Raw genomic sequence first — 23,545 nt, 5'->3', positions numbered from 1 at the left:
ACGAACACAGGAGAGATGGAAAAGATGGAATCGAGCAGATTACAAGCGCAAAAATAAGGTCCCGGCCCGGCGAGCGTTCCGGTCAAGGAAATATTTTTGCGGTTGTGATTTGCTCGATCCCAACGTCCACATACTACTATGCTCGTCCTTCGTATGTGTTCCTATCCCCTTTCTTTATATCTAATTCCATATGAAAGAATATTTGTTCGCCATATGGCGGGGTTTCGTGTTTTAAAATGTGTGTATATATATATATATATATATATATATATATATATATATATATATATATATATATATATATATATGCATACATACACGAGGGTCATCCGGAAAGTAGTACCCGTTCGTGAATTAAAGACACAAAAGTAAATATTAACAAACATAAAAAATTTTATTTGAAAGAGGATACTGTAAACTACTTCTCAACATAATCTCCAAGCAAATTAAGGCATTTGTCATAACGTGTGACAAGTTTCTGTATTCCTGCTGCATAGTCCTTCGCCGCCAGCTCATTGAGATACGCGAGGGACCCATCTTGCACAAATTTTTGCATAATGCAGATGGTGTTTAACAATTTCATGAACAATTGTTCGAGAAACATTGGGAAAATGCTCACAGATGTCATCAATTGTGACGCGCCGATCGTTCCTCACGAATTCGTCAACTGAGCTCACCAGTTGGTCTGTAATGACAGACGGTCTCCCCGAACGCTCATCGTCGTGTGTGTTCCCCCTCCCCATGTTGAAGTTGCGACACCACCGCCGAACAGACGACTCGTCCATTACATTGTCTCCATACACCTCCTTTAATTGGCGATGAATATCACATGGGCGAACGTTTCTTGCATTGAGGAATTTAATCACTGCCCTCACTTCACAACTGGCGGCGTTCTCAATTTTTTTAAACATTGTAAACAATCACAGAAACAACACAGGCAATGCTAGCGTCACGCAACTTGGCTCAGAGAAGGCAGACAAGCCACTGAAGCTATCTGACCTCGTCCAGCGGCTACTCGCGTCGTCAGCACTTCATGCGGCACGAACGGGTACTACTTTCCGGATGACCCTCGTATATATACATATCCCAGAAATAATTAAAAACCCCTGCGTAGGGCATGTACCTTAAAATCTCTTGGTTCTGTCGCCTCGCGAGCTCAACACTTAAGAAGGGTATGTCACTGTTCTGAACCTCACAAGGACGTTAAAAATCCCTTTCATCTTAATCACACTCATTGTAGGCTCCCTCAAAAGTCGGAATGAAAGATGGAGTTAAAAAAATAACCTGTTTGTCGTGGTAGAGAAGAGGGAGTCGCCGAGGGCTGGACCTGTCGGGGGCTTTTTTCCTTAGCCGTGACCTCAAAAGGTTTTTCATCCCTTCCGTGAGCAAAATCGACGAAAGAGAGGAAAGAATTTTCTTTTAAACGGAGAGGGGAAAGAGGGTGAAGCAAGTGCTGTGTGTAGAAGGGGGGAAGGAGGGGCAGGAGACTCAACGGTCCGTCCGCCACGCGACAGGGGGAGTCGGGAAGGGGCGGGTTGGGCGAATCGACGGGGGAGGAATGCATACGTTTACGCGCCGCACCACACTCCATTATCCCGGCCCTGCTTTTCCCCCCTTCCGAATCCAGATCCGACCTCACCAGCATCGCCTCTTTTCCTCTCTATTCACTCAGCCTTTCCCACTAGCGCCAACGGATGTACACGAGCGACCTCACCTCGCCGGTCGACGGGTTCAACTGCCCCGATGACCGTCACCTGCACTACTGCCCCACACACACACTCACGCGAACACTTGGACACGCCTTGTTTCTCTCCCATTCAAACTATCGACTTCCATCCGTCGCAACCTCTCTCCCCGTCAATTTCGCCGCATCGTAAAAATAATTCTGATGTTATTATTTCCTGTGCCATTTTCCCCAGGTGCGCGGCGGTGAGAATTATCTAAGACTGCTAAGCTGTCAAGTGATAGGCCAGCTACGACACGCAATGCCCCTTGGGGCTGCTCGATCCCAACCGCGTCCGCCGAGAGAAATATTTCTCGAAGAGTGACCCACGGATTTGGTCACGTGAGCTTTCTCGGGACGCTCGCCTCCTGCCGCATAACGAAACTTAAACTAATGCGGAACTCTTGCGAGAAGGCGAATTTCAGAGAGCGTGGTTGAAAGAGCTGTAAGAATCATCATGATGTTGAAAAAGTAAAAATTCAGCAGGCCATCCGCGTGATACCAAACACATATCATTTGAAGGGTGCTGATTTGGCGTTTTTTTAAAAATGAGCAGCATGCGCATGTTGGAATCTCCAAAGTGCTCAACAAGCACATCACATTTATTTCTTGATATAAAAAAACAATCCTGCAACAACTTGAAACCGTGTGGCCTTTTAAGTTATTGATTATGCGAAATTTCCTGTCCAGAAAGTAACCTCCGTTATGCTACAAAAAATACACTTGAGTTAGACACAGAAAATTTATTACTTTTATCTAAAACTACTTGTCTCTGCTATTTTATAAATGTTTGCCAAACAGATTTAAGCATTTTTCATACCTCTGAACTAGTTCTCTAATTCTTTCAGCATAAAATCCCGCCACCTTAGATCGCAGCCCACCGATATCATCTTGAAGTTCCTCGTCGAGACGAGCACAAAACATGTAGTAGCCTAACTTTTACGTCGTACTTCGATGCAACGGAATCGTAGAAAACTGTGTGAAACTCTCCAAAGATTTCAGATCTCGTAAAACGACGGTTTTCGCGAAATTTTCATCAATTTCCAGGTGCAGTTAATTGTTCACTGCAGAAGGGCGGCCACTTCTATCATCATCATGGACCTCTATGTTCATTCTCATACGAAAGACGACACTGACGTACAACTCTTGCCGTTCATCACATTTTTTTCGTAAAGAGAACAAATTTCACGATGAATGTCAGCAGTTTTGAAGATTTTTATCTGTAAAAACCTCAACACTGAACGCTCTTCATATTTGGCGGGAATTTCAATTGTATTGTTAATTTGGACTCGCTATCTTAAACAAACGACAAGCAGCGTGACCTTCCAACCACTGCAGATCGAACTGGCCTACTGTGCGCCTCAATGCAGCAACCATTTAGCTCCCTTCAGTAATTCTCACGCTGCACGAAAGCGGAAGTTACTTACTGTACATCCCTAATACGTGCATTGGAGCAGAGAAATATTACGAAAAATTTGCTCTGGTCAGAGAGTCTTCTTCCGCACTAGGTACTTGTCTCCGTATGAGTCAATGAGTTAACTTAGTTTATGTATTAATGATTAGAGACAAAAGAAACGTAGCACAAATTTATACATTGTAGTAGTAGTAGTATTTAGGGGAGGCGACCCAGATCTGAGGTCGTTTGCGCCATAGGGGATAGACAGGAAAAGATGAAGGATAGAGAGAAACCCGGCGTCGGCATTTGCCTACTCTTAACGAAAGGGCCAAGGGGTCCGCAGCTTATCGTCCCATCCGACGGACGGTGTACTCACCCTAAGTGCCGTCCACAAAGCACCTCAAGCAGGGATCGAGATACCTCTGAAAAATACACCGCCGGGATTTGAACCCGAGCCCTCTGGGTGGGAAGCCAGGGCGTTAGCCCCCGCACCATCTTGATCCCCTTATACATAGCTTAGGTGCAGGCATAGCTGTTTTTCATTGCCTGTTTTACCCGTAAATCATTTAATATAATTTAAATAAGGTAAAATAGGTGATGCTACAACTGCTTTTTAATTGCGTACATCAGTGATATCAGTTTTTTGTGGGAACGACATGCATTTCTGCACCATTATTCCACAATTCTTCTGGTGGTAATGCTTTACTTCCATGAGAGCGTTTATACAATCTTGAATATTCAATAAAAATTTCAACAATGAAAGAAGCGCGGTAAGACCCTTTTTTATCGAAATTATTTAATAAGGTGTACTTAAAACTACACATGCAGGATATGTTATCAAAATGACATATGCGTGACATCTCCATGAAACCTCTTTAAATATAAATTTCAAGTTGTTGTTAATAGCTGTTGTCGCTTTCCTCTTTTCAATTTCCAGCTTTCTTCTTCTTGTCAATATTTTTCTTTTAGTCCTATTTCTTCCATGATTTTTTTCTTCTCCTCTTTGATGTACATAGTACTAAAGTGTTAACTCTTTGTGGCCGTCTTTTATTGTCCATCTTCCGCAAATGGCCTTATCCTTAATGCTGACCCTTCTCTAAAATTTCCTTGATTATGCTCTTTTATGTACTTTGCATCGTTGTATCATTTCTAGTATGTTCTGCTCGTGAAAATTCACATGAACATCGTTATAAAATCCATTATGCCAACTAAAATTTTACATATTTGTATTAACGCTCAATATAAAATCAATTAACAGCAAAATATAAGAGCACCTAAATGAAAAGAATCAACATCGTAGTTGGCTCAGTGTTCCTCAATAATATTGTGCCATGAATAATTTAAATTACCTTCTTCCGGGGGCAAATCATCCTAATCAATTCCTGCCGCAAAGGATTTTCTCTTTATGATAATTCCCGGGAAAATAATTGATTAAGATTCTGCCTATATATTACTTGATCAATATTCATTTTTTCTAACAATCAACTACCGCTTGCAAAATGCAGCAATTATTTTGCCTTTTGCACTTTTCCAATCGTCAACTTTCATAATTATATTGAAGAAAAACTTCTGATTCGTGTATTGGCCACTTTTTGACCATCGTTTTTTTAGACATAAGTCACGGTGAATTGAAACATCTTAGGAAATACAGGTTACAAACATTTCTCCTTGGCGTAAGTAGATATTAGTATTAACGTTTAAATGTTATCAAGTTTACAGTTAATACCCGATAAAATTTCGAGTAAGTAATGCCACTTTCTGTCGTACTACAGCTAGTTTTTGGGAAACAATTGTTATTGAAAACTGTGAGGCATCGTAATAGCATATAACCAGTGTCATTTAACGGGATCCGAATTCACAGATGCCTCAGAGATATTACATCCGACACGAAATTGAGATAATTACGATAACTCTCGATCGAAGGGCGGTCCCAGGCTTCAGCGAAAAGGGAGGTAATTTGTGAAGAAAAATACATTATTATTATTATAAATACACATGTGCTAATAGACACTGTCAGGTGGCACACAAGTCCCAAACAATTGCAAAATATAATACATAAAACCAGACAAACACAGATCTCTTTAACAAAACAAGTGAATCCCCATCCCATTTACAACCATTAACCAGCAAGAAAAAAAAAGATACATAAAAAAAAAATTAAGCTATAACATATAATACCATACACCACACATAAATCAAATTTTTACATATATACCTTACATCTATTCTTAAAAGTATACACTCTGTTAGGAAAGGGCTCGAATATTTTTGCAGGTAAGGTGTTCCACTCAACAATTGTTCTATTTAGAAATGAAATTTTTTTTTTTATTTGTCCTCTGTGCCCGGCATTTTATCTTAAATTTGTGATCATTTCTGCCTATAAAATTTGGGTTCCCCGCCTCTTTCCTAAGATCTGCCCAAGCTTTCTCCCCCTTCATAATTCGGAACATTCCACAAAGTCTGCTTACTTTTCTTCTAGATTCTAGAGGTTCCCAGCCCAGCGTTTCTAGCATGTCAGACACACTCTCCATCCTCCTATGCTTCCCCAGTACATATCGGGCAGCCTTTCTTTGCACCTTTTCCAGTTTTTTAATATGACCTTCTTCATGAGGGTCCCATACAAGAGAAGCGTACTCTAAAATTGGTCTTACTAGGGTCTGATAAGCCTTCTCCTTGGTTGCTCTAACGCTCCCTTTTAGGTTTCTCATTACCCAATGAAGAGTTTTGAAAGCTTTCTTATAGATGTACTCCACATTTAGCCCCCACCCTAAGTCCTTAGTTAAATATACACCTAAGTATTTGACAGTATCACTTCTAGGAATGACATTTTCTGAGAATTTATATTCCCTATGGTTTCCATTTACCTTATTGCTAAAAGTGATGGATTTGCATTTGTTAACATTAATATCCATCCCATTTTTTGTCACCCAATCAGCCATTTTATTAATGTCCCTCTGAAGTTTGTCACGGTCTCTGTCATTTTCGACTTTCCTGTAGATAATACAGTCGTCTGCAAAAAGTCTTAACTGAGAATTAATATTTATTGGGAGATCATTTATATATATTAAAAACAATAGCGGGCCAAGTACGCTTCCTTGTGGGACTCCCGATGTTACCCTTGCTTTTTCAGAATACACTTCTCCTAATTTTACCCTTTGTGTTCGACCTTCCATGAAATTTCTGACCCAAGAGATTACTCTTCCATCTGTGTGTAGTGGCAATTGGCCCATCTTAAGCATTAAGCGATCGTGGTCAACTTTGTCAAAGGCTTTTGACAGGTCGACTATTATAGCATCCACCTCTATTCCCGCATCCATAGAGTCGAACATTTCTTGGCAGAACCCTAATAGCTGAGTTTCACAAGAGTGCCCTTTTCTAAAACCGTATTGGCGACTATACAACCAATTCTCACTCTCCCACAGGTCCCAGAGATAATCAGCCATTATCTTTTCTAATAGCTTGCATACAACTGATGTCAAGCTTACCGGTCTATAATTATCAACTAGTGCCTTATCTCCTCCTTTGAAAATTGGCGTAACATATGCCTCCTTCCAAGCATTTGGCAGGGCATTATTGTTTAAGGTAACATTGAATAAATGATTTATATAATTTGAAACTACACTACCGCCCAATTTAAGCAAGTCAATTGAGATACCATCTGGCCCTTTTGATTTATTTGCCCTCATTTTCATAATTTTTTTATAAATTTCTGCGCTCGTCGTTTTAATACTTTTGGTATTTAATATTTTTTCGCCTCCTTGTTGACTCAGAGATGAATCTACAGGATCCTTTTTATTTACCATAACCTTAAATACACTTGCATACCAATTATTAAACGTATTAGCCTTTTCCTTATCATCAACGATTAGTGTCCCATCCTCTTTTTTTAAAGCTGTTATGTTTTCCCTGTTGCCTTTCCTCCTCCGGAGGTACTTGTAAAATTTATTTCCATTATCTATCCCGATTATTTTCTGTAGAAAACTATCTTTGGCTATTTTCTTTTCTCTATTCAATTCACGAACTAATTTTTTGTAAATTATGAGCCATTCCGAGCTCTCGTTCCGTTTTTTGTGAATCACTCTCAGTTTTTTCTTCAAGGATCTAATTTTGCGGTTGTACAATTCTGGATCAGTATTTTCTTTAAGAATTTTTTTCGGGACAAATTTATTTAATCCCTCCTCCATTATCCCCTTAAATGTTTTCCAGATTTCTTCTACATTCTGCCCACCACTTACCCATTTTGAATATTTTTCCCTTACATAAAAAAGGGTAGTTGGCATTTTCTCGCTCCCGTCAGTTAAATCACATGGCATCTTCCGTCGTTAATCATTCAAGAAAAATTCACTCAGGTCATACTCCATTCTTTCACTCTGACGTTTTACTCTTTCATTAAAATACTTTGGTGCTTTTTTAAGTTTACGATCACTCCCACTTATACCGTCTAAGATTTAATATTTGATTCTTACTATGTTTATCTCATGTTTATATGCCTTCCTAATGCATTTTTTAGTTGAATAGAAAAAATAATTACGTTACCATTGATAGAAATAAATTGGAAGTTCCCATTATAGAAATAAGTAGCCTTAAGAGATCATTCAAAAACTACCTTTAAAATAGGTGAAATACCTTGAGTGATTGACGATCCACCTGCTTGCAATTGTCAAAGATTTTAGTGGATGTTGAACATTCTCTGCAGAGTAACGTGCCTTAACTTCTACCCGGATCGCCTCATCGCTGAAGTTTTTACTTAAATACTTTTCGGATAATTAGAGGGAATAAAAGTGCTCGTAATGTACCTTCCTCTACGATACAGTGACTGCATCAATTGTACGCACCGATTATTAAGCTTTGCACTGATAACTGCTGAAGCAATGAAATTTTACCCTTGATGCAGATTTTCTAACAGACTATCCGAGTTTTAGCTAATTCAAATTTTTTTTAGGGTAAAAGTGGATAATGACACATCTGAAACTTCTAGTTATTAGATATTCTTGATTATTTCAAACTAAAAAATTCTCCAGTACTCCACTTGGGTTCAATTCATAAGGAAATAAAGATATAGTTAAATATGCAGAATATTTTCAGGTCGTACCTTATAATTTAAAATATATTCAGGGGCTGTGATTTAGTCGAAAGAACTAATTCGATTTAACCTTTTTGCGCCTTTTGAGAACATAAAGATTCAAAAACAGCTGAAGTCGGCGTAAAGCATGGGGAAACTTAAACTTGAAACACAGGTGCATCTTATTTAGACAGCCTTCTTTTCCTCCTCGATTACGTTACCTTCCTCATCACCTCAAGAGTGTGTGCTCACATTCCTGCCTCCTTACACCCGACCGGTTCCTTGCCCTCTCATTTAACCATGCCCATACTTCGTCTCACTCTCTTCCTCTCCGTATTCGCTCCACCTCTTCTTCCCTCTTCTCATCATCCCATCTCCACTGCAGCCTGCTCCTCCCTTTCCTTCTAGCTATCAATTTCGAAACTCTTCCTCATTCCTTCTTGACTTCCTTTTGTTCGATTGTCTACTCTTTCATTGTACGTGCTATATTTCCATCACGAGATTACGTATTGTATTGAGTCGGTAATGGCGGAGTCATATTACCATTTTTTTGATGTTTTATTACCATAAGAATCCGTCTGAAGAGCGGTAGTAAGTTTAGATAATATTGTTCATGGGTTATTCATTTCATTGCGGGGTAGACTTGTACAGGTATAATATTCTCTTTCACAATGATCGACGGTATTCTTTATGAGTGCAGTTCAGTGTGCATGCATTCACTCGTCGTTTGGTTTCTTCGAGATCATTTTAATATCTTGGCTGCGAGGAAATGCCATGGGTGTAATGCAAAAGGCTTGAAGGCAGAATGGAGTTGGAGGCAAGGTGACAAAGATTTGCAGATGACCAAGTGTTAGTTAGACAGATAACCAAAGGTTTGCCATTATAACGGAGTGCTTTAAAGGATCATACGAGAATTATGAGATGACGGCTAACCATAAGACGACAAAAGTATTGAGATTTTCAAGAAGCAACAGGAAGGTTCAATTTAGTATTTGAGCACATGGGAGTAAGGCTTAATGCTAGATGAGCTCTACCCTCACCAATCAAACCAACTTTCGGATTGATAACTGTAGATGTGGTTATCGTTTAAAGATGCGATGAAATTTCAGACGAAAAGGAAGAAAATTTTGAGGGCATTACGGGTATGCACATGGAAAAATTGAGAGGAGAGCTGCGCCACTCCAGTCCCAAGATTAATGACTGCTAATGCTGATGAATGAAATTCCATTAGTGATACTCAAAAAATACAGTTATGCGCTCATTTTTTTCTGTGTGCATTTACTGCATTTTAGCATTCAAGCGAATGTTGATGCACGACCTCAAGTTATTTTTTGTTATTTTTCATAAATAAAAGGTGAATAATTATCTTGAACTGGCTGATAATTGATAAATGTAAAACTTTAGGCTTTACTTTATAAAACTCGCTTATTTTTTATGTAAATAACAGGATTTATTTTATATTCCACCCCATTTTTTAACTTTCACTTTCTTAATCTAAAAGACGGCTTTTCATGAAGTTTTATTAATCTAGGTCATGCATCTTACAGAGTAACTTAAAACTGAAGATAGAAAATTTTCCAGTTTCTCATTTAGCTTATTACTAAATGTTCTGCCGCATTATTTTGTTGCCAATTAAATTTCTATTACTCTGAATCTATTGATTGCTAGTTTTGATGGTTTTAAATTTCAATGGAGTTATCTTCATTAATGTATTTAAGGCTGCACACAATGCTATAATTGCCAACCCTTATTAAGATGTGTTTCACTCTAGATTTTCTGTACCTTCATTTATTTTGTTCATTAATAGACGCGATAAAGATCGGTGATAGAGTTATTATGTCACAGGACACTTGAAATCGATAGGTAAACGTTAAGCGCTTCTGAAAAAACGGAAGGGGCCAATAAAGGTTTTCGATTACAGTTGCTATTAGATCTAACTTTTGTTTTTTTCATAAATAATCTAAGTGGAATTAACCAGTATTTAAGGCTGTCAGTTGCCGGAGTTCGTTTATCTTATTTTAACCAGGTGGTCTAATATGCCGTTATAATGTAATCGTAAAATTTGCCTTTTCCCTGTCTCACGACGGGAAAATTAGTGAGAGAGTGCACCTTTCTAAAACTCTCGGTCTTTAAAATATAAACTTTAATTTCGTGAACATAAAAAATCACGAAAATAACGACTTAGGAATACTTAAATACATCTATAAGACCTGGTAGGCTGGTTTACAAGCATTAACTTCTTAAACAAAGTTCCCAGTTTTTTATTGATTAACACGCGCATAAATGGGTACTATTTGGCACAGGTTAATTTTCCTCTGAAGGACAGTTCGAAGCATTAGAAAAATTTTCTTACAATCGTTACTGCGGCTATGAAAAATAATGATAAACTTTAACATTTTAGATTACTCCAAATATTTCATGTTACGACATTGAACTGACCGTCATTGAGGAAACCTTATCTGAAATCAATCTCATACTCCTAAGAAATTGAAATTAAAATTGGCCACCACTGTAAAAACATTGAGATAACAGGAGTTTCAGAAATAACTTTGCAGCTTCCACATAAAATAACTTATTTATTTTCTACTAGTTTCGCTACACTGTAGCATCTTCAGGAACGTACGTACGTTCCTGAATATGCTACAGTGTAGCGAAACTAGTAGAAAATAAATAAGTTATTTTATGTGGAAGCTGCAAAGTTATTTCTGAAACTCCTGTTCGCAATGGATTTCCACAAAGTCTCGGCCTCAACCATCAGTAACATTGAGATATTTGAACATTGATTTCATCAATATTGTACAATACTTCAGCAGCCAACATTGTTGATAAATAAATATCCTGTTTAATTTATAACAGCTTCATGATGGTCTACTTAACAAATAGCAAACGAGAGATTAAAATATTTTACGTATCTACATATTCACAATGTTTTTCTAACAATAAGAAGTACTTCCCAAAAACATATACTTTACTATATATTTGGGAATAATTATCTGTGTTACGTGGCAGAGGGCTCAACAAATTGTATTCGCAATGCCACGGTATAATTAAAAATGTATATGAGCAAAGATTTGGACGAGAGAAAATAAATAAATCTCATCCTACAGCTTAACTTTCTGTGGCCACATTTCATTTCACTGTTTCATCTAAACTGATCTTAAAAAAAAAAGGCCCGTTAATTCTTCCTGGAAAGCTGCTTCTGAAGGAATCGGCGGAATTCTGAAAGAGATTTTAAAAGCAGCCCCGGGGATTTTTGGAATTCGTTATTTTCGAAAAGTAATTTTCTTCTTAACTCGACGAGAAATTTTTCACTTTTTTACAGAAACTATTTTAATCTGAAGGAGACAATAGCCCTCCGGGTTCTCTGAGCTAGTGGCTAGAATACAGAGAGCACGGTTCTCCATAGAGGACTTCTGACATTTTAATTCGATTCCAAGATCTTTCGAATTTTTCCTCCTCGCCTAATTCTGCATTAAATTAAATGAAAGTTAGAGGCAATTAATTGGTTAACTGATGGGAAAGTGTTGTGTGTATTTTCAATTAAATTTCAATTCATAAGGTCACTACCCGCATCTACAATAATTATAGTCGCAATAAATAGCACCCGGCGGTCAAGCAGACGGTCGGAGGGTATTTTGATTTGTACGTTGGCCTCAGGTTAGTTATGAGCACATCTCGTTTAATGAAAAAGATCTTTTACGACAAAAGCCGTAAAGAGTGAGATGACCTGCACCTTCGGGCATTGATCATTGAGACAGTTCCCGAAACTGTTTTACGGGAAATGGTAATCGAGTACAAGTAAATGGCAGCACAGCAAGGAATCCTCTCAACGGAGTTTTTATAACTAAATTTTTGAATCCAATTCCTCTGCAGATCGTGAATCAATTCCTTCCGTAGAGTGCGAGGAGTTAAACGACCACTTATATCAAAACGTGAAGCAATGAAAGTCACTTACAAGTGAATACTCCTTCCTATCATTTCAGTGCATTTTTACCTTATGTAGTAGAGTCCAAATGAGTCCTCATTTTACATAAAACCACACATTTTTGTCTAAACTTTTAAAACATAGCCGCAACGTAAATATAAAAAAGTCGACGAAAACTAATATACTCTAATGTGGGTAAAAAGTAGATACTGTTGGAGTTGGCGCTCTGTCCCACCGACCTTTATCTTCATTACTTTAACAGCATAAAATTACAACATACCATTACATGTACTCACATACATTGGTAAAACAATTCACGAACAGGAATATATTAACTGCTATATAGTGACTTCAAACATGCAACATAATCCCTAGTCTTCCTTCTGAAGAAGGTAGTCGTGTATCAAACGACAATTTAAAAGCTACTGTGAGTTTTACGTTTATTTTGTGTATATATTTTAAGTAAATATATGTATATATAAGGAAAAAATATAAATATATGTATCTTAATATATATATAAACATTTATTATTTATATAAATGCATACACACACACACACACACACATATATATATATATATATATATGTATGTATGTATGTATGTATAGATTATTTCGTCGACGTAACACGGAAGTGTTGAATAATAAATTGGACAGCAAGAAACAATTTTGAAACACATAAAAAGATCACACACACGTTATTTCCTGATCATTTTGACGGAATTCTGCTCCGTCTCCGAGCAGAATTCCGTCGACATGATCAAGTAATAACGTGTGTGTGATCTTTTCATGTGTTTCTATATTTTTTGTTGCAGGCCAATTTATTATATATATATATATATATATATATATAGTATATATATATCCCTCCCCGGACTACAACCTTGACGTGGTGGAAGGGCTTGTGCGTTCCGATGACCCCTAGAGCTGTGCTGGCGGGAGTAATAATTATTGCTCCTGGTAGGGTCACCCATGCCAGATAGGTCGAAGGTTAGGAGCCAGACGAAAGGTAGTCCACGCAGCGTCTGTTCCTCAGTGAGGCGGCTGCAATGGCGTCTGACCCCAGTGGGGCGGCCAGTAAGTGATGGTGTCACGTTAAAAACACTATTGAGGAAGGCAACGGGAAACCACCTCAATTATCATTCCCAAGAACAATGTGATGGACAATAGAGATATTTTGAGTCCTGGCAACCACGGGGCTCGGCCCAATCGGCCGTGTGTCGTGCCCGGTAGCGGGGGAGGCAAGGCTTCCGCGGTCGTCATCCCACGAAACCCTTGCAAGGGAAAACCAGCAGCAGCAGGACAGAAGACGCAGGAGAAGAAGACAAAATTAGTTAGAATAGGAACGTGGAATGTTAGGACAATGATGAGGACAGGGAAATTGGAGAATGTTAAGCGAGAGATGGAAAGGGGAAATATAGATATTATAGGTCTATGCGAGGTGAGATGGAAAGATAGCGGGGATTACTGGAGTGATAAGTATAGAATAATATACAGCGGTGGGGACGAGAGCCAACGAGGGGTTGCCATAGTATTAAATGAAGAGGTAGGAAGAAGCGTTGTCAACATAGAGCAGGTAACGGATAGAATACTACTAGTGGAGATAAAAGCAGAACCGACGAACTTAGTTATTATTCAGGTATACATGCCACCGAGCAACCATAAGGAAGAAAAGGTCGATAAGATATACGATCAGTTAGAGGACATGATCGTGTGTGTTCCTGCAGGGAAACATTTGATAGTGATGGGGGATTGGAATGCGACGGTAGGCGAAGGAAGAGATGGTGATGAGGTGGGCGACTACGGTTTAGGCACGAGGAATGACCGCGGGGAGAAAGCAGTTGAGTTCTGCAGGAGACAGGGGTTAGTCATCACCAACACTTGGTTTAGACACCACAAAAGACGCAGGTATACATGGAAAATGCCAGGTGACTCAGGAAGATATCAGCTAGATTATATCCTGGTTAGACACAGGTTTAGGAATAGTGTGATAAATTCCCACAGCTTTCCGGGAGCGGATGCGGACTCAGACCACAATTTAGTTGTTATGAAATGTAGCGTACGTTTCAAAAAGAAAAGGCAGGGGCGGCGAGTTAGAAAATAGAATGTAGAAGCATTAAATGGGTTGAAAAGGAAGGAATACAAACAGGCGGTAGAGAAAATCATAAGGGATGGTAAAGGGCTTATTACTATCGAAGAAAAATGGGAAATGATCAAAAAAGGGTTGTCTAAAGCCGCAAAAGACACTATTGGAACCGTTAACGCTAAAAGGACTAGGAAACCATGGATCACGGATGAGATGATTACAAAGATGGATGAGCGGCGAAAATGGAAGAATATAAATACAGAATTAGGCAAAATGAAGTACAAAGAGTTAAACAATAAATTGAGGCGGGCAACAAATAAGGCAAAAGACGCATGGTGGAAGACGCAGTGCGAGGATATGGAAAGTCTCCAGAGGAGGGGTGAAATCGGTGCGCTGTACAGCAAAGTTAAATCGTTATCGGGAAGTAAGAAAGGAAGAGCTATGCTAATAGTTAGAGATAAGGCGGGTAAGGTAATAGTTGACGCAGGAAAGATCCAAGAGAGATGGAAGGAGTATATAGAAGAACTGTATAGTAAAGAACTCAGACCAACACAGTTAGACATTGAAAAAGAAAATGACGTAGAGGAAGACAGCTTAGGTCCAGGCATACTAGACAATGAGATAGAAAGGGCATTAAGGGAGATGAAACTAAATAAGTCCGTGGGGGTAGATAACATTCCCGTGGAACTTTTAAAATGCTTAGGAAAATGTGGGAGGAAGAGGCTATATGGGCTGATCCGTAGCATTTATGAGGAGGGAATCTGGCCGGAAGACTTTGTGAGAGCAGTTTTAGTTCCGATTCCGAAAAAGGTAAAGGCCACGTCATGTGAGGACTATAGGACAATTAGTTTGATATCCCACGCAGCTAAAGTTGTTCTCAGGATCATAAACAAAAGGATAGATAATAGGGCCAATGATTACTTAGGGGATGACCAGTTTGGGTTTAGGAAGGGGAGAGGTACGCGTGATGCCATTGCAGTAATGAGATTATTAATCGAGAGGAATATAGAATACAACCAGGATGTATTTGCCTGCTTCGTAGATTTCGAAAAAGCGTTTGATAGAGTGAATTGGGAAAAAATAATGAGTATATTGCAGAAAATTGGAATAGATTGGAGGGAAAGGAGGCTAATCCGCAACCTGTACATGTCTCAGACTGCTCAGGTGCGGGTGGGAAACGGGGAGTCAGGATGGGCAGTGTTAGGAAGGGGTGTAAGGCAGGGTTGCCCATTATCACCGTTGCTGTTCAACCTGTATGCAGAGGAAATGATCAAAGAGGCATGGGAAGAACTAGAGGTAGGAATGAAAGTGGGCGGGGAATTCGTAAAATCAGTTAGGTTTGCTGATGACCAAGCTTTAGTTTGTCAGTCAGCCAAGGGGCTGCAAGCATTGCTGAGTGAATTGGAAATTCAGTGCGACAGGTATGGGATGAGAATCAACATTAATAAAACAAAGGTTATGCGATTTTCTAGAAAGAAAAAGGGCAAGCTTACCATTAAAATAGGAGGGCAAAAACTAGAGCAGGTAGAACAGTTTACGTATCTCGGTAGTGTTTTGGACCAACACGGTCAAAGTAGTAGGGACGTAAGGAGAAGAATGGCGCTAGGCAAAGAGGCTTTCACGAGGAGGAGGGAGTTGATGACGGGGACTTTGAGTAAGGATGTTAAGAAAAGACTCGTAAAAACTTTGATATGGAGCGTAGCTATGTACGGCGCGGAAACGTGGTCATTGAAGCAGGAGGATAGACGTAGACTGGAGGCTTTTGAAATGTGGGTGTGGAGAAGAATGGAGAAGGTGAAATGGACAGAGAAGAAAACAAATGAGGAAGTACTTGGTATGGTGGGCGAAGAGAGGGGTTTGTTGGGAGCAATCCTATGGAGGCAGGAAAAGTGGATGAAGGGGGTGTTGACCGGCAGTGGGATGTTGAAGACTGTGATAGAGGGTAGAATGTTGGGCAAAAGAGGAAAGGGAAGGAACAGGATAGGGATGTTGGACGGGATGAAGGGCGGAAGAAAGTACTCAGAGATGAAGAGGGACCTGGTGTAGAGTAGAATTTAGGGTTGTGTTTTGTTAGTAGTCACAAAATATTTGTTTGGTAGTTGTGTCCATCGAAAAACCTACCTTAACCGGTAGATTACCTTAAAAAAAAAAAAATATATATATATATATATATATATATATATATATATATATATATATATATATATATATATATATATATATATATAAACCATAAACACAGTAATCAAATCGAAGTTCGGTTTGGTAGGTGATGGTAGAGTTCACCCAGTACTAAGGCCTATACGGCGTGTGAAATTCACACATCAGGGTAGGGGGGCCAGTTCCTTTCCCTGAGCCGGTTATGGTTTCCCAGGAAGGTCTGGTACCCCAAAAATCACTTAAGCTGCAGGTGCCCAGAGTGCCTCGCCCGGGAATCGAAATAGATATATATATATATATATATATATATATATATATATATATATATATATATATATATATATATATGTAGTATAGTATGTTCACTCATGCCGATCCTCACCCGTTTAAGACAATTAGACATCCCAAAGGCGGCGGGATACCTCGCATGGGTCGCCTGGATTCTAAGATTGCCCACGTTCATGATTTCCCAAGTGTATCAGCGCGACGACACTTACTGGCAAGCGGCGCTTCAAGCCGACATCTTTGAAAAGAAAGTGTATTTACCACAGCCTACGGAAGTGATCCAAGTGTTTACCGACGCAACCCCCACCCAAGGCGGGGTTGCTATTCCACGATGGAACATCTCAAGAGCCTTCGCAATTCCCCAAGGTTGGCACATCAACGAAGCTGAAACATTTTCAGCCTTATACGGTTTACAAGAAACCTTGTTACTTTTAAACGATTTGAACTTGAACAATGTGTGTGTTAATATTAATGTAGATAATTCTGTTTGTTATTACACCTTGCGGCGCGAATGAGGAATTGTCTTCCGAACGCGACCGATTCTGTTCCAAATGTATTTTAATTGCATTAAAGAAATACAGTCACAATTGGTGACCTGGTCCTGGGTCCCCACGACGGAAAACTTGGCCGACGAGCCCTCTCGGGCCGTGCCTACACGTTAATGTACCCGCCGGCCATATTGGTCGCGTGGGTATATTACCGGGTGGGCGCGGGCGAGTGGGCAGTTGGAAACAAGATCGGTCGTGAGGTCCCGGGGCCAGCAGCAGTAGTATATGTAGTATTTCGAGAGCAATATAATATTTAGACGGCACAATAGAACACAAAAATAAAATAGACAACACGTAAAAGGGCACTCAAATTTCAGAAAGCTTTCGGCCTTCTCTGAGGCCTTCTTTAGGTCAGACGTCTTCGGAAATATGAGTGGTTTACGTGTTATCTATTTTATTTCTGTATTCTATTGTGCCGCGCTGTCGGGTTTAATTATAGATAGGCTCAAGTAATAGGAAGTCAGGCTTCACTTATCAAACCAAAATTAGAGTTGATGCTGTGGTGTTTTTATATATAATGGATTACGGCATAGCTTATAAGCAACACCAAAACAATACGGACGATCTCCTATTCAAAGTCAGTCTGTTACAAACACTTTTCACTTGAGGTACGTGAAGTTCGATTCCGCGCGGTTGTGGACAATGTCTTGTTATGAATATAACCTAAGAATGTCAAATCTTGAATGAGATCCGTGGCAAAGAATTTTCCATATTTCGTCCAAGCTCCGCACTCCTACCCATAATACTCTCCTGTGCATATAAGGGCGCGCGTTCTTTGTGATTTAATCATGTTTGCGCCGGGAACAGTTTTAATGAAAGACCACGATAATGGCAAGGAGAGAGCGGCATTAAAGGGTGTCTCTCAAATAACCCACCCGTGACAGCCGCCAAACGAACTTCCTATTTAGAAGGAAGCCCGGGAAATGCCGCGGATAGAAATACTGGCACGGAGGTCTCTGACCAAGTCCTCCATCCTTAAGCTTTCTGCCCAAACACCTTCATTAACTTCCTACCCACCCTCATCACTCCACCCTGCAGATACAGTCTCACTGAATTTTCCATAGGTTCAAAGCTCGGTGGAAAGAAGAATGATACTGCCCCAAGGGATCAATGGCATCATACTGAGGGAAGATACTGTAGGAAGAGGGTTCGGCAAGGTATAATCAAGTACGTCGACGTGAATGACAAGGAGAATGAGAGGAAATACGATGCCACTCGAAAGCTTGATTAATATGAGAACGTCCAATCTAATAAATAACTTGGTTACTCCAGGAGGTGGTAGTCAACTACTCATTGGCAATATTATTTCAAGATAATCTAAGGTGGCTTTGGCTACGCGCTTATAATGTACTGGCTTTAGCACCTTTCACGGTCCAGCGCCTTAATTTCGTCCCTGAAGACGTTTGCAGAGTAAATCCATTGCAATAGTTGTTTGCATCGTCCGTTGCATCAATGAAGTTTGAATCTAATTTCAAAATGTCAAGGCAGCTGAGGAGTTAATTGGACGAATTATAAAAGTTGGGAATGAAAAGAATGAGTTACAAGCTGCTAGTTAATTGATGAAAAAATCGCAAATATATGTTCATGGTTTGTCCAAGTTTTGCAAATACTGGAATTTCGGTCAACTCCGTGACCATCGACAAGGAGGACTGAAAATTTTCAATGTATCGAATCACAAGCTGTGATCAAGTGATGATCAACTCTTGATCAAGGTTTGTTCTCGGGGATAGGTGACTTCCCGTGTTGCCAAGAAACTAACTACCCATTCCATACATATTTCTCCGTATCAATGGACAGTAGGAAACAAAAATACCAGTGTGGACGCTGTCTTTTAAAAACCCTTATTAGTTTCTAAATCTTCCCCCCGATAAAATTCCGATGAGGGGTTTCAAGTCAGTGGAATAAAGTGATGTTCGGCATGATGCTCATTAGTCGCCTCAATAACGGGCGTAGAGTGTAATGCGGACAGCCCCCGTGCGCGGGTGGTCACTCCACCTTTGAGCACCAACTCTGCTCCACCGCCCTTCACTAGAGTATGAAAATGCTCCTCATTCAACCAGCGCGGCGGAGGCAGTGCAGAGGACTTACAAGCTTTCTCACTCGGAGTCAAACGCTCGTTGAAGTGGGCTCTCAAACCATGCCTAAAACTCACATGCTTGTCTACAATTCGAGTTACCGTCAAAAAGCGAAGCGAGATGGTTCAGAAGGTGAACCGGGATATTAAACTCCCGGAGGCCTACTTTCCTGGAGGTCGACTTTGTGCAAGCAGCTTGAGAAACGCATCAGTTTCGAACGTATCTAGGCATTTCTAAACCGTCTGGTTTTATGTGTTCAAATATAAGCCCCCGTCATGACGATTTTCGCCAATTTTGAAACATGTCATTTTATCATGATGATTAAATCATCCGCAAACGATAGATTATGAACACTTCATTAAATGAACATTGAGTATGCATGTGGTGATCTCAGGATGATACGCCAATATGGTTTTTACCCGGTGATCATATGCTTTCTCTATCATACCGTCTTAATTTTTCACATTCAATCTAATTCCGCCTATAGGAATTGCATGGGTAAATACTCCTGTGAGTGTCAAGTCAGTCAGTGTATTGAAATAATGAATGTTCGACTTCTTAAACACTTAAATCAGCAATCTAACAGGTGAATAATTTTTACGTGATATTTGTCACGTGACTTGAGATGATATGAAGAGATAACACGTTCAGCATAACTTTGAACGTTCAGGTTATCAGCATTATTAATAGAAAATCCTCGATATATATTTATTTAATAATTTATCACACCACTTAAAGCATTCAACCCTCTGAGAGCGTGCATTTGGCTTCACTTATTAAAAAGTCCTCCACGAAAGCTGAAAGAATCACGCCGCCGTGTTTACCCTTTAAATTTTAAAGCTTTTAGATTCCTTTTCCTCCTTAGGGTTCCGCATTTTGATTATTTATCATTCTTAACTATTTTTTATATTGTTATTAATTAATTCGTGGATAACTGCTTCAGCTGTTCGACCAATTTCCTGAAGGCAGCACTCTTTCTCTCATCCTCTCTCCCTTTCCACTCTCTCCCTCTCTCTTTCGCCCTTTCCATCTCTCTCTCTCTCCACCTCCCCCTGCTCGCGGCTCCTCCCAGTCATTCAAGTTTTCCCCGCCCCTCTCTTTAGCGCTCTCCCCGTCCTACCTCCCACCAACGTCACACACCTAACCCTTCTCCTCCGAATCTCATTTGCTGACTTCCTCAACGAGTCCGCGTTCCCGGTCGACATGACCTTTCCCTCCCACCGCATCCCATGATCGGCTCATTATTTTCCGCCGAGACTCGGTTTCCCATTAAAAATATGGCGCAAATAATCTTGGACCCTTAATTAATTCCTCATGGTCCTCGATTCTGAAGCTTGCGAGGTTGCAAACCCTGGTCGCACATTTTTTGCGCCAAAAAGTTATACGTGGAATGCAATCGTCGGTAATCCCAATTTTTGATCTATCGTAAATACTGATCAGTAAAACTTCTTTAAATCGGAAATAGTTACCAATAACAAGGCGAGTGATGGCACTGAGGTTTATAATATTCCTGAAATCTCTACATACTGTTAATATTTCAATGTTTTCCAAGTATTTTCAATGACATGATTTTGATTGATTCAACGCGATTCAAGGCAACTATTCACCGAAATTATACTCGTATATTCGTGCACGCTGCATTATTTAATGCGTTCAATTTCATGGGGCCAAATATAGTGATACCCTGCCCCTAATGCTCAATAAAACCAAATGTGCGTATTTCGTACACAATGTATTTGATTAGAAACAAAATTAAACCCAAAATTACTAGTGATTAAAGCAATATGATTCCTATAATTTTTACACTCAAGAGATGACATATGATACCGTAAGAATCAAGTGAAAATAACTCCATTTCGAGAAAATGTACAGTGTCTTTTAAATGTAATTCTTCGTAGCGAGTAGACGTCCCAATTATGAATATTTAACTAATAATCAAAGTTATTTTTCATGGCAGAAATCGGAGAAAGTAAAAAGTGCATTATCCATAGTTACAAAAACAGTGCTTTCCAAATTTAAGATTTGTAAAATTATTTCTGCCAATAACAAACCAAAGAGGGTGGTGGGTAAGGTCATGAATTTTTAAAATGGATCACAGCACGTGTTTAGCTGGGTGAATCCAGAGTGACATAATGTCATATATCGGATGGCCATCACTCTAAAACGGTCCATCTACACGCTATTTGATGAGATGATTGGTCTCTGCATCTTCCATCGTCTTTCTGTGATTATGCTCCAATGGAAATTTTAGCTCCTTTTATAAAAATCAATGTAAAATTCTTTGTTTAATGATGTTTTTTATCAGAGGTTAATTTAATTGGCTGCTGATGAAAAACATGCGTTCAGGTCGATACTTGAATTGCATTGTGAAAATAATTCAGCACTGCTTCCCTTTACGAGAGGCGTTGGAATAAAATTTGAAATACCATAGGGGATTGTTATTGAAATATTAGCTCGCCCACGTTTAGATATTGATTCAATTTATTTCAACTTGACTATAATTGCAGACAATACTAAAATGAGATTAAATATTTTCCATGCTCAACTATGATAAAAATAATATAAGAGCATCTCCCAGATCACAATTGACTGAATACTTTGGAAATAGATTGTTTACGTGGGGTAATAAAGCTAACTGGTTGAGACATTGTTCAGATTTAAAAACAAGCAAAAAATTCCGTGATAAAATCTGATGGGCAAATTAATGAAAGCTGTTTAAGGGTGAGAACTTTGAAGGATAAACAGTTTTAGTAAACTATTTTAATTCACTCACTCAGTGTAGAATATTGCAAAGCCAATGTTGAATCTTCAAAATGATAATTATTTTTTTTTGCCGACCAGATGATTGAATTTTAAACTATTTAGGGAACACAATCTCTTTATTGTAACTTATCACTTTTTCAGCTTGTAGGGTTTAATGTGTTACCAATACTTGAACAAAGATGTAAAATCCTGTAACAGGATACGGCTGAAACAACAGGGAGTCAATGGGCTTAGCCTAAAATAAACATGTTTTTGTTTGAGTCGCTTTCTCTCAAATATAGCACTTGATTAAATGTAAATCATTTAATATATTCAGATGGTGGAAAAAATATGGTATTACTATAACAGCTAAAATCATAAATCGCATTACTAAACTTTAAAGATCACCAATCGTTTGCATTGAAGCTTTCTCTGAGAAGGGAAGCTTAAATCCTTTACTAACCTATAAATACACTCATATGCAGGGCAAATATGACGCACTCCTTGAGAGTTCAATTACTTTTGGCTCCTAGCCTGCAACGTGATGATGTAAATGTGATGGAAATCCGTGCGTTCCAATTTAGGGAAACTTTTATTCCGTTAAGTACTCGCCAATCACGGTCTGGTCTGCATTGCTCATGATTTTAAATGTACTCACGACCGGCATCACTGTCCAATGCGTAAATATATGTTACCTATAATAAGCAAATAGGGTGGTCAAAAAAACCCATGGTAATGTTCGTCTTCCTTTGCATTCAATTTTTGCCTCCATTATCAATCTGATTTCCGAAATATCTCACGAAACAAAACATAAAGGGTACCTATATTTGTATTAATTATCGCTTTCATTAGTGTCGTAGGTCCATGTCAACTTATCAGGCGAATAACACCTCGTAATACTCAACGCATATTTTTAGTCAGTTCATGAATTTAAAATATGTTTTGGCATAGACTAAAGAGGTCAGTTGCCAAGGTAATAACAAATAACTGATAAAATGACGTTTGCCGCAAGCATGAATGGGGTGAGGCTCGTAGAGCTAAATTCTCAACGATGAAGGATATCAATTAGCCTCATAGTTTTCTTGCTCAAGTAAACCTCTGGTCGCCAAACTCTTTATGGGTGCCTAAGTGTGCAAGAGTTTCTTTCTAATTGAAATTAAAATGTGATTTCGCATGTTGGCAAAACTTCTGTGGGATAGTGGGAGGTATCACCTCCGAGAATAATTTCAAAGAAGGAGTGGGGCTGTGGGACCACGGAAGGGAGAGGACACGGAGGGGGCGGAGTGGGAAACCAGATTATGCTTCTCTTCGAGGATTAACCGTACTTTGCAAAACGCGGTCGACCCTTCCACCGCGGGTGCACAGAATTGCTGATCACAGATCATCTTACATTAAAATACTTGCTGATTACCGGGAGTGGCCAACTCGAATAGGGAATTCTAACCATGCCTGCAGTTTGAAATGGTCTTTCCGACATTTTCCACTGACCCAGAAAAATTCAAATGATAATTGACTTACTGATCACATGTAATCTTCCGATTA

This window comes from Hetaerina americana, unplaced genomic scaffold (assembly GCF_022747635.1).
Source record: "Hetaerina americana unplaced genomic scaffold, ioHetAmer1.1.p SCAF_10, whole genome shotgun sequence".
NCBI classification, from domain to species: Eukaryota; Metazoa; Arthropoda; class Insecta; order Odonata; family Calopterygidae; genus Hetaerina; species Hetaerina americana.
The sequence above is the reverse complement of the archived record's forward strand: the minus strand, read 5'-3'. Positions refer to the sequence as shown.